Source organism: Thunnus maccoyii, chromosome 8 (genome assembly GCF_910596095.1).
Source record: "Thunnus maccoyii chromosome 8, fThuMac1.1, whole genome shotgun sequence".
In the NCBI taxonomy this organism is placed as follows: domain Eukaryota; kingdom Metazoa; phylum Chordata; class Actinopteri; order Scombriformes; family Scombridae; genus Thunnus; species Thunnus maccoyii.
The window spans coordinates 23794810-23808947 of record NC_056540.1 but is presented as its reverse complement, the minus strand read 5'-3'; the positions used below and the strand labels follow the sequence as shown (position 1 = coordinate 23808947).

The 14138-nt window shown below is 38.4% G+C and overlaps 1 long non-coding RNA gene across 9 annotated transcripts in view; it reads right to left on the bottom strand.

Moving 5' to 3' along the window:
- Positions 1-14138, bottom strand: part of LOC121901576 — a 214293-nt gene that overhangs the window by 113813 nt on the left and 86342 nt on the right. For all 9 annotated transcript variants that reach the window (XR_006097325.1, XR_006097324.1, XR_006097319.1 and 6 more), the window contains one exon: positions 12877-13044. This is a non-coding gene — a long non-coding RNA (uncharacterized LOC121901576). The remainder of the gene's footprint in view (positions 1-12876; positions 13045-14138) is intronic.

Sequence of the window (14138 nt, the reverse complement as noted above, 5' to 3'; positions counted from 1 at the left end):
CCTAATCCAGAGCTGTTATGTGTTGGCGTTGAACTTGTATAACCCTTCACACACAGAAGAAGAGGGGTGATCCTAAGTGGTCTAATCCCCTCTTCATTTAGTAAACATATATATATCACAGAGTAGATATGAAGACCACAGCTGGTTTCTAAACATATAGAAACCATTAAAGAGAAACATGATAGCTCTGTAGAGGTCTGGGATGGCACTACAACAATAATGCCTTGTATCACTGTGAGTATAACAGGAAGAACATGTGGTAACATGTAGACTGTACAGTCAATTTACTTTTTACTCGTAAGTATATTTTAAGGAACAGTTTGACATTTTGGGATATACACATCCACTTCTTGTTGAGAGTTAGATGACAAGATTGCTACCACTATCATCTAAGCACGCTAAATGTGAAGCAACAACCAGGAACCAGTTAGTTTATCATAGCATAAAGAAGGAAGTCACTGCTCCAGTCCAAGAAATAGTCCTGCACATAACCCCACATAAGACTGCAACTTGTCTTTTTTTACACTTCGGATTCTGTACAGATTAAAAAACATGTTTAAGTGCGCTTTCAAGGTGTGGGAAGGTGGATTCTTGTGTTTTCTCTTTATTCTAAGCTAAATTAATCTCCTGGCTTCATATTTATTATAAAGATATGAGAGTGAAATCGATCTCCTCATCTAACTCTCAGAAGAAAGCAAACAAACATATTTCCTAAAGTGTCAAACTATTCCTTTAAAAACTAAAAACTACTTCTATGCCTTTATTAAAGTATACCTTTGACTGAAATACCAGAACTGTCCCCCTGAGTGATATTATATAACAGGGTGTATCTGCTTCTATTTAAATAAAACATTGCTATAATTCTTGGCTGTAAAAACACTGCAAATGAAGCTGCTCTCATTCCATTTACTGTAGCGATGTCGAAGAATCAGTCATCAGCACCACAGAAGAAGAGATCTGCCAACTGAAGCAGGTCTTGATTTAGTAGTAATCAACTGAAATAACAATCGAGGGCCAAACAGATCTTTGTGTTGATGGATCACTTTAGCAAGCGCCATGATAAATGAATATGGTGATGAATGTTGCTAAAACTTCCCCGTGATCGGTTGCAGATCGACTCTGCCGTTACAAATGACCTCACTTTTTCGAGGGACAAATATTATCTTTTCAAAGTGGAATGCTTACAGTGCAGGAGCAGAGAAGAGCTTCTCCTGCTGTAACAGTATTTTCTTTACAAAAGTCTTTGTTAGCAGAGCAAGTCGAGGTGAATGCTGAATGATTTTATGTTGACAAAGCTCAGTGTGGTCAAACTGAATGTTTTTGTAGATACGGAGAGGCCATGTACAGTTTGAAAGCTGATGTTCAGTTTAAAATAGACATGGATCATGATGAGGGCCTCCAAATTTTATAATTATACAGTCAGAGAAAGAAAATGAAGAGGTTAAAGATGTTCTGCTGAGGGAAATATATTTAGGAAACTTAAAAATATTCAAATTGTGACCTTGTATCTTAGTTTTGCATCATCTTATTACAGTTATGAGGCATTACCTGAACACCCAAACTGGGTATTTACTGGTATTCAGCTTCTCTTTGAAGGTGGAACATAAATGAAACATCTGAAAAGTGGTTTAAAATTTAAAAAAAAAAAAATGTTGAAAGGGCATAAAGTATGCTTTGTTGACTGATAATATAAAAACAAATTATTTCAAAAAGCTGTATCAATCTGTAGTTTTTAAGGCATATGAAAAAAACGACAGACAGTAGACACTATTGTTTGTACTTTACATTCATTTGGCAGATGCTGTTGTCCAAATCGACTTACTTTTTTATTAAACACAGAGTACACTGTGATAAATTCAGGGACAGAAGGAGACACAGAGCGTCCCATCAACCCTACAATAAACAGCCCAACAGCTTCACCTGAGCTACAGATATAGTATATTTTAAATGACAAAATACCTGTTTTTTGTTCATGAAGTAAAATCTAGTATTAGAATAATCACTGTGCATTCAAGCAGTGTTTCACATCATCTGTTGACTCACTTCTACAGTGTCACGTGTCAACCATCCTGCAGCAGTGTGAATTTTAGTAAACAGTAAACACACAACAGAGAACAACATCATTAAATACAGATAAAATTGGTCTGTATAAAATATGACACATGAAAGAAGCTCAAGAATCTGCAGCACAGAAAAAGGAAGATTATACAAAATATAAACAGACATGAAAATGTACAAGTGAAGTTTGTCTCATTTAGCATTAAGTATGCAGACATTATTATGTAATTATACTGAGCTGAAACTCTTGTATTTTTCTGTCTGGGTCTCTTTAGAAGCCTTGTTTTCGCTCTGCGTTTGATGTGGATTATGTAATTATACCCAATGATATAATAATAGTAACATTAACTGAACAGAAGTTTGTGAGTTAAAGGAACTAAGCTTTTATTACAATATTTGTGAGACATTGTGCAATATGTGCAAACTGTTATTTCCTTACTACCTTATTAGGCTTTTTATGATTTTACACATGCGGCCACCCTGATGTTCTCATATAAGTCAAAATGCCATGACTGGTTGCTCTAACTTATAATTGCCTTGTAATTCAGTTCCCTGGATTCAAAGACATGCATCTACAGAGTTACATAAGCTGTAATAGGGGAGCCTTCGCTGCCAGGGATTAATTTAAAGACGGTATGTTACAACACAAGGCTCAGTTGGGTTCAAAGTACATTATATCTATAGCTGAGCTTTAATCTTGTGGGCAGTGTAGCCACAAGGTAATAATACAGCCACAAGAGGGGGCCAAAGTACTCAGATTAGTTCTTCTAGTTCTGTACCTCACATGAGCCACAGAAATGTTGTTTATCTCAACAGCAGGTATATTCTAAACACTAGAAATGCTGCTGTACATTATACAGAAATCATCTGGACTTCATGACAGTATTTTACATCTTCAGCACTAAAACTGCTCAAGTATTAATTGTTGTGAGTTTTACCTGATTCAACAACGTATTTTGTGTTCATTGTGTATGTGATTCATCTACTGTGGATTCCACTCTGATAGAAAATAAACTATAAAGAGCAAACACTGAACAAATGACTCCCATAGTTTGATAATTCAACATACAGCGTCAGTTAAACAACAACCACAATGATGCGAGAGGGAGATTTATTTCTGACAGTAGAGGGAGACAACAGCTGAAAACAGATTCAGTCCAGAACTGAGAACAGAAGTGGACATGAAAACTGAAAGGCTGCTTACTTTACTACAAAATACAAAATTAAAGTTAATGTTTTTGAAATTAAACCATTTTTAAGATATTCTCAAGTAGTCTGAATACCACTTGTAGTTGTTCATTGTGTTGTGTATTTATTGTTTGTCTATTGTTTAATATATGTTTATTTTTGGTCACTGGCTCTCTTGAAAGAGATAATCAACAAACAGTATGACTAATATTACTTCAAGTATTACTTCACTACTTAACATCACATTATGACAGCCACTCTTACCACCACTATCAGTGTACATCGAGCTACTGCTCTACTATACCTGTTACCACTGCTGGTTTTACTGCCACCTCTAAAACAAATACTACTACTATTGTGCTTGTACAATTACTGCTGCTGCTACTAGTACTACTACTGTACTAAAAACACTGCTACCATTACCACCAGAGTGCATTATTTCTACCACCTCAACTGCTATTGTATATTAATAATCTTCTGCTACTTCAAATACACAACTAATTACATTAATGTACTATTACCACTGCTGCTGCTGCTACTACTATTACCACTACAAATGCCACAGCTGCTAGTACTACTACTAATACTTGTACTACTGCTATAATATACTATCAATCATTAGTGCTACTACGATCAACACTACTGTAACTGTTACATTTATTGACTGAACTACTGCTACTTTAAAATAAGCTACAAGGTTAAAGGTTTGTTTTATTCATTCATAAAATCATGGAAATTACACTGCTTCCATTCTAATCAACCGATGCGGATTATAGATCATAAGATGTATAAAACCATATATATAAAAACAACACAGAAGACTATCTCATGCGGTCTTTAATAGTGGTTTAAATATTACAATATGCTTTTTTTTTTAGATGAGCAAAGGAAGGACAGGCTGCAGTGGCTGTTGCAGATATTAGAACAAAGATAAAAAGGAAGGAGACTAATTTTAGTAGACGATTAAATCTGACTCATGAAATTTGTCGCACATCATCACCGCAGTCTCCTTGTCTTCCCCGTCACTCTACACTGTATCATTATACTATCTAATCAGGTGGAAACACCATAACAATAATCTAAAACACGGCGTTTGCTGTGAGGATACCAAAGTGCACAGTCTCACTCGCCTCGTACACGCAGACAGAAATCCATGTTTTGCATACAAATTGATCTCATGCAGACACGAGCGATCAGATAAAGGAGTGATCTGCAGATTAAGACAAAGAGCTTAAGAACTAACCCCAAATGAGAGCGTTTCAAAGCTTCCTCATCACAGGAAGCCTCGGGGCAAAGACTTGCCTGGAGTGGAGAGAGAGAGATGCCGAGGAAACTGCAAGACAAGTTTAACAGATTACATTCACATCCTGTGGAAACCACTGTGGCACTTTTTTTGGAATCAAATGTATCATCTGTGTAAATAATTGAACCTGGATGTTTCTATTATTACCCATGGTGGTTAACGCTTTGACTTTGATGCTCCTATACAGCATTTTTAAGCAGTAAATAAGCATTAATAATACATAATACATTATAATGCACTTATGAGCATTTTGTTTATGTTTATTTGCTAACAGTTAGATGAGGAGATTGGTACCACTTTTCCATAATCCACAATTAATAACACAATTTCCCTGAAAGACAGCGAATAAGCATATTTCCTAAAATGTTGAACTATTCCTTCAAGTATTTATTAATGCATTTGCTAACAATACATCCAGTGAAGCATCCATAATTGGCTGTTAATTAATGTGATAACACAATATAACATAGCTGTAATCAAAAATAATGATATATGATTACATCCACTGTTTAAAACTCATTAAGACGTGTTGCGTTTAAAGGTTCGTTCTTGTCTTCAGAAATAGTAGTTTGACAAAAGAAATGACTTAATTTCATCTGGAGGTTTCAGTCACATGTAATGGCCTTCATCATGGTTTAAATGGTTTCATATGTAATACAACTGTGTTATTTTATATCCTTTATATCCTTCACAGGAGTTAGAGTTGACAAACACATAAAATTGTCCTCATCTTCTGCTTATAACCACATTATAGTGTTATAAATGTGAATATTACTTATCTACAAGTGCTCAAGAGGAGGGTTTAAAATAAAGTGTTACCCTGATGGTTAATACATGACTTCTCCTGGCTGTTGCAGTTAAAATGGTGGAGCACTGACTCACCTCAGTGTGTGATAGTGTGAAAAGATGTTAGACAAAGAGAGGCACCAGGGTGTCTAAGATATTAAAATCAAGTGCTTTGGAAACCTTGAAAACTCTCTTACCTCGCCAAACATGACAGTAACAAAAACACTCACTTATAGACTGCAGAGAAACCGCTGTAACAGAAACATGGTGCTTTCTGAGCGCTTATTGACGTTTAGCAGCTTAGTCCGTGTCCATGGAAATGAATAGATCACATTTACTATATAGGAAATATCACTGATACTGAACTGAACACACTTTTTCACTCATTTCAAATGTTAAGGGCACAAGAAATTTTCTACCCTTAATACAGACTGGTAAGCTGTATGTAAAAGGAGTTTTATCCCATTTGATATGAATCTAACAGCCTGTGTTTGTTCAATTACGGAGCACAGCTACAGTGTTTCAGCAGGGTGTTAATGTAACCAATGTAATTGCTGTATTTGCTGCTAAAAGCTCAAAACAAGCACTTGTTACTGTTTTTTTTGAAGCACCTTAGATGCTTGTTATTGATTTTGGCTGTTGTTTGCCAACTTCACCAATAAAAGAAGCATTTCTCTGCTTTTCACGTTTCCCCGCTTTCCTACCCTGCTCTGTATGACCTGCAGCGGCTGAAAACACACAGAGCTTATCAGCACATTCCTCCAGCTGTATTACAGTACGTTCTCTAAGATACACTCTTGTGTATTAACACACAGTTTCAGGATATTCATCAGCTCAACAAGCTATTCAGTTTGTTACTCGAATGATAGTCTTTTTTTTTTTTTCCCCCTCTGAGCTTCTATTGTTGTGATATGCAGCGAACAGATAAGTGAAACTTATTCGAATCAACACATTTGATGTTTTTGATAGAGGGACATTTTTCTTTTGTCTTCCGTCTCCGGGGATTACGTTTCAAGGAATTTCCATGAAACACCATTTAAGTGGAGCTGATAAGGCCTACAGAGATAACAGCCTATCCACACACATTATTGATCTTCCTCTGACCTGTTTGTGGAAGAAAAGCTGTGAGGGGTAAGGCACTTGTCAAACAGAGAGCTGTACCCAGGAGAGAGGAGGTGGAGAAAGAGCGGAGGTATATATGAAAATGAAGAGGAGGCGACAGACTCAAAGGAGAGAAGGGAAATTTTTATTTTTCTATTTGAGTCAAACCAGTTGTTTCCTGTAAATAACGTTTAAATGAACCTTTTTTATGTGTAAATGCCTTCTGTATGAGTTGACTTCCAAATGAAGATGCTTTCTTTGAGCTTTATCTGTGAGTAAAGTCTTAATTTTTTCATTGTGATGACAAAGAGCAGGAAGGAAGCTGCTTGACATGAGTGAAACTCTGTTACATGATGTAGTGTTTTCTAGTCAGCAACTGCAGCATTTGCGAAAAGTGGAAGGTTTATTTATTTATGCTCCCATACATTCATGAATTTTAAATTCAGATATTGATTTTAAAATAACGAAGAAGTAAGTGAACCCTACATTTCAGAATTAAAACCTCTCTCACTCTTACGTGGCATTTCAGTGCCCTCTGTACATAACACACAATAACATAACGGTTGCTCATAGCTGGAACAGCTTTCAGTGTTTATGTGTCTCCACTGAAACATCTCAGGTTTGATCCTTGCAGCTGCCAGTTTGTCTCTTTCAGCAAGCTACTGTCCTTAAGCAAGACACTCAGTCATGCTTTCATCCTATAAGCCTAAAAAATATAATAATCCAACATCTGCTGGACAAGTTAAGCTAAACTGTCTGTGTTCCTAAGTGCGCCTCGAGCTCAATGCACAAAACAATGAAATCGGCCCGTGGCAATCGCTGAAACTGGAAAAAAGCGTTGTCGTGTCGTGGCATGCCAACAGAGCACCCTTGCTGCGTGCTAGATGGCAGACGCACACTGGGGGCCGATGCACATGACCTTCTGCTATCAGAGCAGACACGCTCATTTATCACCGCAACCTTGAATCATTGTTTTACTCAGCTTGAGCCCTTATGCTTCTGCTCATGCAAAAAATAGAATAAGTGCATTTTGGTTTGAGGCAAGAGCAGAGTCAGGCAGCGGAGCTGCACCAGCTCTCGTTCTCCCTCAGTTTACCACCTCTGTTACTGAAACTCTCTCCACACCGCGTCCAAAAAATGTGCTTTGATTTTATTCTCACATCTTCCTTCCACAAGGCTTTTTTTTTTTTTTTTTTTAATCTGGTCGCACCCTGAAAGAAGAGACTGTAACGTCTACAAGGCCCCTTTTTGCATTGTTTTGAGGAGACTGGATAATTTATGATGCAGCAGGGTTACAGCTCATAAACCTGATGAGGAGTCTTTGGATGTGTGTGTGTGTGTGTGTGTGTGTGTGTCTGCCTGTGAGCTACATCCCAGACAAAAGACTTGGAAGGGTTTTTAGATGCACAAGCTGGCAGATCACCCACTGTTTTACAGATCTGCTTTAGAGTGACAGAGCAAAGAGGAACAAAACAGAGCTGATAGGGAGGACAGGCCAGTGACGTTCTGTATGAAGTAGATGGCAGCGAGGGCTTTGTGTGTTAGCAGCTAAATCCCATCTGATATGTGACGAAGGCATTTTTGCTCAGTAGATAAGGGGGTATATGTACCATATACTGTAGAGTCTGAAATAGTAGCCGGGGCATTTGTTTACCTTAGCTGCAGACAGAACAAGGACTTTATTTGCTCCCATTTTAATGTGCTGTTAACACAAACTCTAAACTTCCTCCATGTCTCTCCATTGTCTTGATAAATTTAGTCTAACACACATTTCACTTGCGCTTATTCCATCAGTACAACAAAAACAGTGATGTCATACTCATCACTTCTCTTCTCTAACATAAACACTGTTTTCATTCACTAATTATTCCCTGTCACATCCTTTCGCAGTTCTTCAGATGTTGTTGATTAGCCTAATATAAATGAAACTCAACACCTCCTGTGCCAATATTTTACACTAAAAGCCTCCCAACAGCTCGAAAGGGCACAACCCTCCTGTTCCTGGTAGACTTTTAATTTAAATTAACATCTACATGAGGCGTGGATTTTTATTAACAGTAATTTAACAGCGCTTGAATCCAGACAGCAACTGGAATCCAGTGGTGACCAGCCATCATTTGTTCATTATGACCCTGGCCCCAGCTATCATTTGAGACTTGAGATTAAAGAATTTGTGGCACTTATGTTCACAGTATATTTGTTTTGCAGTTGTACACTAGAGACCAATGTTCTTTTTTATATTTTGGACTAACGAGTGATGAGAGACTCACCATCAACAACTATCAGTCAAAGTGCGACCTTGGAATGCTGCTACCAATCAAAATTCACAGAGAAAGCAAAATGATTTTTTATTTTCTGAGATCTTCCTGGAGCTGCATCACCACAATTTAAAGAAAAAAAAAGGTTGTGAGAAGCTTCTCCATTTCCTTTAGTACAGTGTATTGTGGAACAAAATAATGTCCATCAATAGCACATAGAAATCAAACAGTATGTATACTGACATCCTTGAGTGTCACTTTTCCACTGTGAACACACTACATAATGAAAACCTCCATTCAGTATAAGACTGTTGTAGCTCAAACTGCCTTTTAACCCCCCTTGAAGGAAGGCTCTACATAACATCGAACCTTTGAATTTCTATCAACTTTCTGTTATGTTTTAATTCATGGTCTTCGAGGAGACGGACAAGCAGAATGAAGCAACGTTTAACAGCTCAGTGATTAATAGTGTAGCATGTGAATAGGTATTTCACTGTCAGTCGAGTGGACGTGAAATGATTGCGTTCGCGTACCCATTCTTCCTGAGTGACAGACAAACAGCCCACTTCAACCAATCACACCTACTTCCTGCAAAACGCTCCAATTTGAGCATAAGGTTCACTCAACCCGTCACTGCAGGAAAATGCAGAAATTATATTCAAGGTTGCACTTGGGCATGTAAAATGAAAAGGTTTAGTGCCTGCTGGGACAGGCGAGGTACAGTAGCAGAGGGGCTAAAGAGAGAGAGAGAGAGAGAGAGAGAGAGAGAGAGAGAGAGAGAGAGAGAGAGAGAGAGAGAGAGAGAGAGAGAGAGAGAGGGGTGATGGATAGTCCAACTTCCTGCAGGAGAAAGGCTTGATTAATGGCTGTCCACTTGGAAAAACACACCAGCTGTGAGCGGAGATAAGTACCAATACAAAGAGCAAATTACTGTCTGTACTGTAATAATTAACCTCACAGACCAACACACATTGGAAATACAAATTTCCTTTTGAAACAGCCTCACTTCCTCTATCTAACAATACCTGCCCCCCCCCCTCAAAAAAAGAAAAAGCAGAAGAAAAAAAAAAACAACAAACAAACCAGTATCTCCTCTAGCACTGAATCCCTGTTTTAGCTCCAGGATTTAAGGCTTTTTTATGGTTGGGTGAACTGTTCCCAAAGAAGTATGTGCGAATTACTGGCTGGAGTTATGTGAAAAAAAGGGAGTCCATTGTGGAAATGACAGTCAACACACTGCTGCCAAGCTCATCGCCCAGTGCAGAATGAGTATCCAAACAGTCTTCAGTGAGATATATGGAGTGGAATAATTGCTTGTCACGCAGAAGGCAGGAAGTGATACACAAAAAGCTCACGTTTTTAGGTTTTGGACTCACTGTTGTGACTGGCCTGTAGGTAAAAGTTTAGCTCCAGCTTGAGGAGCTGTAGAGCGAGGTAAGCGTGTGGTGGGAGGGTGCTGCTAAATGTTTTCCTCCGCGGGGTGACGTTTTAACTAAAATATTTGATCAGCCTGTAGAAAATACAAGCAGGTTTGAGCAGAAAAGCGGAAAGCATTCCACCTGCCTGAACCACTCACTGTGAATGTAGATAATTATTCTTCATGCCTCGAGTTCCCAGTGGTTTTAAACCCATAAGCCCCTCAAGTCTCGCAGCACTAAAGTTAGTCTTTGATAACGGCTAATGACTGCGGCGGTGAATTCTTCAACCATAATATTATTTGAACCCGAGCTGATTAGAAACATGTGCTTTAGTGTTTGAGTGTCAGAACGATTTATGGGTCCCTCACTGATGACCTTTCCTCTCACTGTATACACGCGTCTTACATCACTCCGGCGGACGACCCACTGAGAGCTTGCTTCTATTTTCCACAACACACTCAGAAGCACAGCTCAATTACTTCCAACAGCGGCTCGCTTTTCAGTCGTTTTGGGGTGGAGGTGTGTGTAGGTAGAGAAAGAGTGTGCATTTACATACTCATACTGTCTAAGCAGTTATTTATCTATTACATAAAGAAGTAATTTCACTGTATGTGAATTGGGATTAAATGGATTTATTGTTGTGTAAAACGTGTAATGAAAATAACCTTTCCTTAAGGAGCTGTTAATCCACTTAAAAGAACTTCTGTGGAGAGTTTTTCTGTCCCGTGATGGTCTTAAGGCAGTCTGAACACTGAATCTTTGCCATTTCTTTGGAGAACAACATATTAGCTACAAGCTCCAGTAAAAAAAAAAAAAGCTCCAATAAAAATCTGTATTGGCATCAGCTTTAACAAGCCATAATGTTGTCACTATTAACTCTAGACGACATGTTTGGGACTTTCCATAAAAGACTTGTTATTCCACATATGATGCCAAATTTTATTATTATTCAAACCCTGCTCAGTGTCTTTCAGTGTCTTGGACAACCGGCATAGTGAATCATGGACAGTACGATAACGTGAATGAAGGTAAATAAGGTTCATTCATCTCCTCAAAAGGTCTTATTAGATTTCTTTGGTAAATTGCACCAATCTATTGCAGTAGAATTAATCAAAGGGAATTAATGTTTGCTGCCCAGAGTGGAGACATCACAGCCAACTGGATAATAACAATGAAATGCTGCTCTGTTCAAACCAATTGTGCATATTTATATTTTGTATGTAGTGAATATTTATACTGATGATCTGATTTCTGCTACTGTTTAGCTGTGTAAGAATTAGAGCCTGACATATAGATTATTTTAGCCCAATACTGTCACTTAACATATTTTTTTGGCTCCTAAACGTGCTTTTTAAAGAGCTGTGGAAAAGAAATATACGGCATTTGACATTCCAACAATATTCACTAAGATGACTAAGATGACTGTAACATTTAAAAGCTCCCCGTGGAGTTGTTTATTACTAGTAGGAGCAATGTTTTTACGAGTGGGTTCCTGCTGTGTTTGTACTGCGCACAAGGCTGCACAAGCATGCGTGTGAGCGCCACAAGACACACTCCTGTTTCAAACTGTTCTGCTGATCGGCAGTTTGTAGCGGTAACACGCAAACAGACATAGCGATGCACCAACAAAGAAAAGGAAGACTGCAAGCTAGCAAACGTGGATGTAAACAATGCATGATTTAAAAATGTTCTGCAGATGTTTTATGCAAATGTTTTATAATGAAGGAAAAGCATTAAAAGGGGTACTCCAGTGTTTTAGTACTGTACTTTCATAAAGTTAGGGGACTCATAAGCAACAGATTCAAACATAAATTGATCAAAATCAAAGCAGCAGAGGCCAAGATATCCTGATTTTCATTCCCTAACAAAATAAAACCACAAACATTTCCCATAATGCAACTTAATAGCATCTTTTATCAGACTCTCGATGCCAAAACATCAGTGGAAATGAACTGATTATAACTACTTAACAATACAACTTATAAAAACATCTATTTAGTCGTGACAATTTGTATATACAGATCTGTCAACATACAGTATGTGCTGATACTGATGTGTTTCTGATAAAATGATACTGATCTACAGTACTGACCTGCCAATGTACAGTATCAGGTGGGGTAGATATTTTTGAGTAACCTAATAAAAACAAAGCATCATGTCTCTGACATTTTAGGTGTAGATTTCTGCTATTTCAATCATATTTAATATTTCAAAAGTAATATTTAAACCAGTAGATTTTGAATTTGCTTTTCATATAGGAAAACAACAACAAAAAAACTCAAATATAGTTTCATATGGTAACAACATGGTTACAACAAAGGCATGTTTCTGATACAAGTCTGTTTGGAGAGGTCAGCAGAAAGGAAGAAAAACGATGATTGTGGTCTTTATATTTGAGGCTATCTGGCTCTAACATATGCCAGCTGAACCGCAGGGAGATGTGGACGTAAAACAGAACCATGCGCATATTGTGAAGCCGGATGTTTGAAGTGGCAAAGACCTCTCGCACTCCCTCTTAAAGTCTGACCTTTACTGCAGCCCACCAACTGCTCCGTGCACGCCCGGTTCTCTCTGCGTTTACAGAGATAATCACCTCACAAACATGTGTCCGGCCCTCCATGCACGGTTTCTTTTGGATCGCTCCAGTGGCACACACATGTGATAAATGATAGGCCTCATTTCACTTTATTAGCCCACCAAGAGACTCTGGGACTCAAAGACTTTTTTCCTCCCATATCCTTGTGTTTACTGTGGTTTTTCTCACCTCAGATTGGGCGGCGGGTGCTGCGGTGGGATGTGGGGGGAGGGAGACGGTCCTCCTCGTCATGCTGGTTTCCTTACAGTCCTCTCTTATTAATGAGAGCCTCTAAACAGCAGCCTTAGCAGGAGGGGAATAGATTTCGGCAATGCCCCAGCAACTCTCAACAGCGCTCTATCAGGAAAAAGACATGAGGCAAATGGAGATAGAGGAAAGGCATTAAAACTAAAAATAGTGCAGTGCTTTTCTCCCAAAGTGAAGCAGAATTGGGTTTCAACTCTGCATGGAGCACAGTGACAATGCAAAAATACTCTGCATAAATATTGAAAACATTGTTGTTATTCAACCACGTTTGATGTTAGGAGTTATTTCTGAGAGGCTGGAAGAAGTCGGAGCCTGTAACAGCACAGCATAGGCTCGGTGCAGAGATGTCCCTTTGTTTGTTTAAAGGGCAGGAGAATCGATGGCCCCGTTTTTTGAGGCATGGCTCTGACCTCTCGCGGTGGCACCTGTATCAATCACGGGCCGGCTTCGTTCTCTGCCTCGCTGCTCGTCACATTTGTCTCTCGCGCTCGGGACTGCGGATGGAGGCTGTCTATCTACTCTCAAATGTCAGTCTACACTTCATGCCAGCTGTCAGCTGACACTGAGTAATATATAAACAGTGTTAAAATGTGACGAGAACAACTCTGGAGGAGAAATCTATTGAAGGAAAAAATTGATTTTAAGAGAGATTTAAGTGCTTTCTGTGAGGTCAGGAAAGGAAAAAAGAGAAGCCGGACCTCTCTTTGTTGAATAAATATTAAATACTTTATATATATAAATATTCTGACAGTGGACTGAACAGCTCATTCTGCTGAAATTCAAAGGATCTCAAAAGTTACAATTATTCACATGTGGTATTGTTTGGTGTTGTTTCTGTTATCTTGGGAAAAGCAGGCTGAAATTCATTGATTTAACTGAATGAAAATCCAATTTCCACCAGAACGCACTTGTTTGTGTTGATTTGCATTTCTTATATGCTGAACTTGGAACACCTGCACATTATCCAGCAGATGTGAATATGTGACAGATGTTTGTATAAATGTTTCAGTCCAGTGAGCGTGATTTAGACATTTGACACAGGAATTTAGCGAATTCAAAAGTCGCCTAAAAGCCAATTAAAGAAGCAGTCTTCTACGCAGACAGTGTCTTTTTTTATCTGTTGAATCACAGCCACACGAAATGAAACGGCGCAAAGAATAAAAATGATTTTATTGTCCATTTCA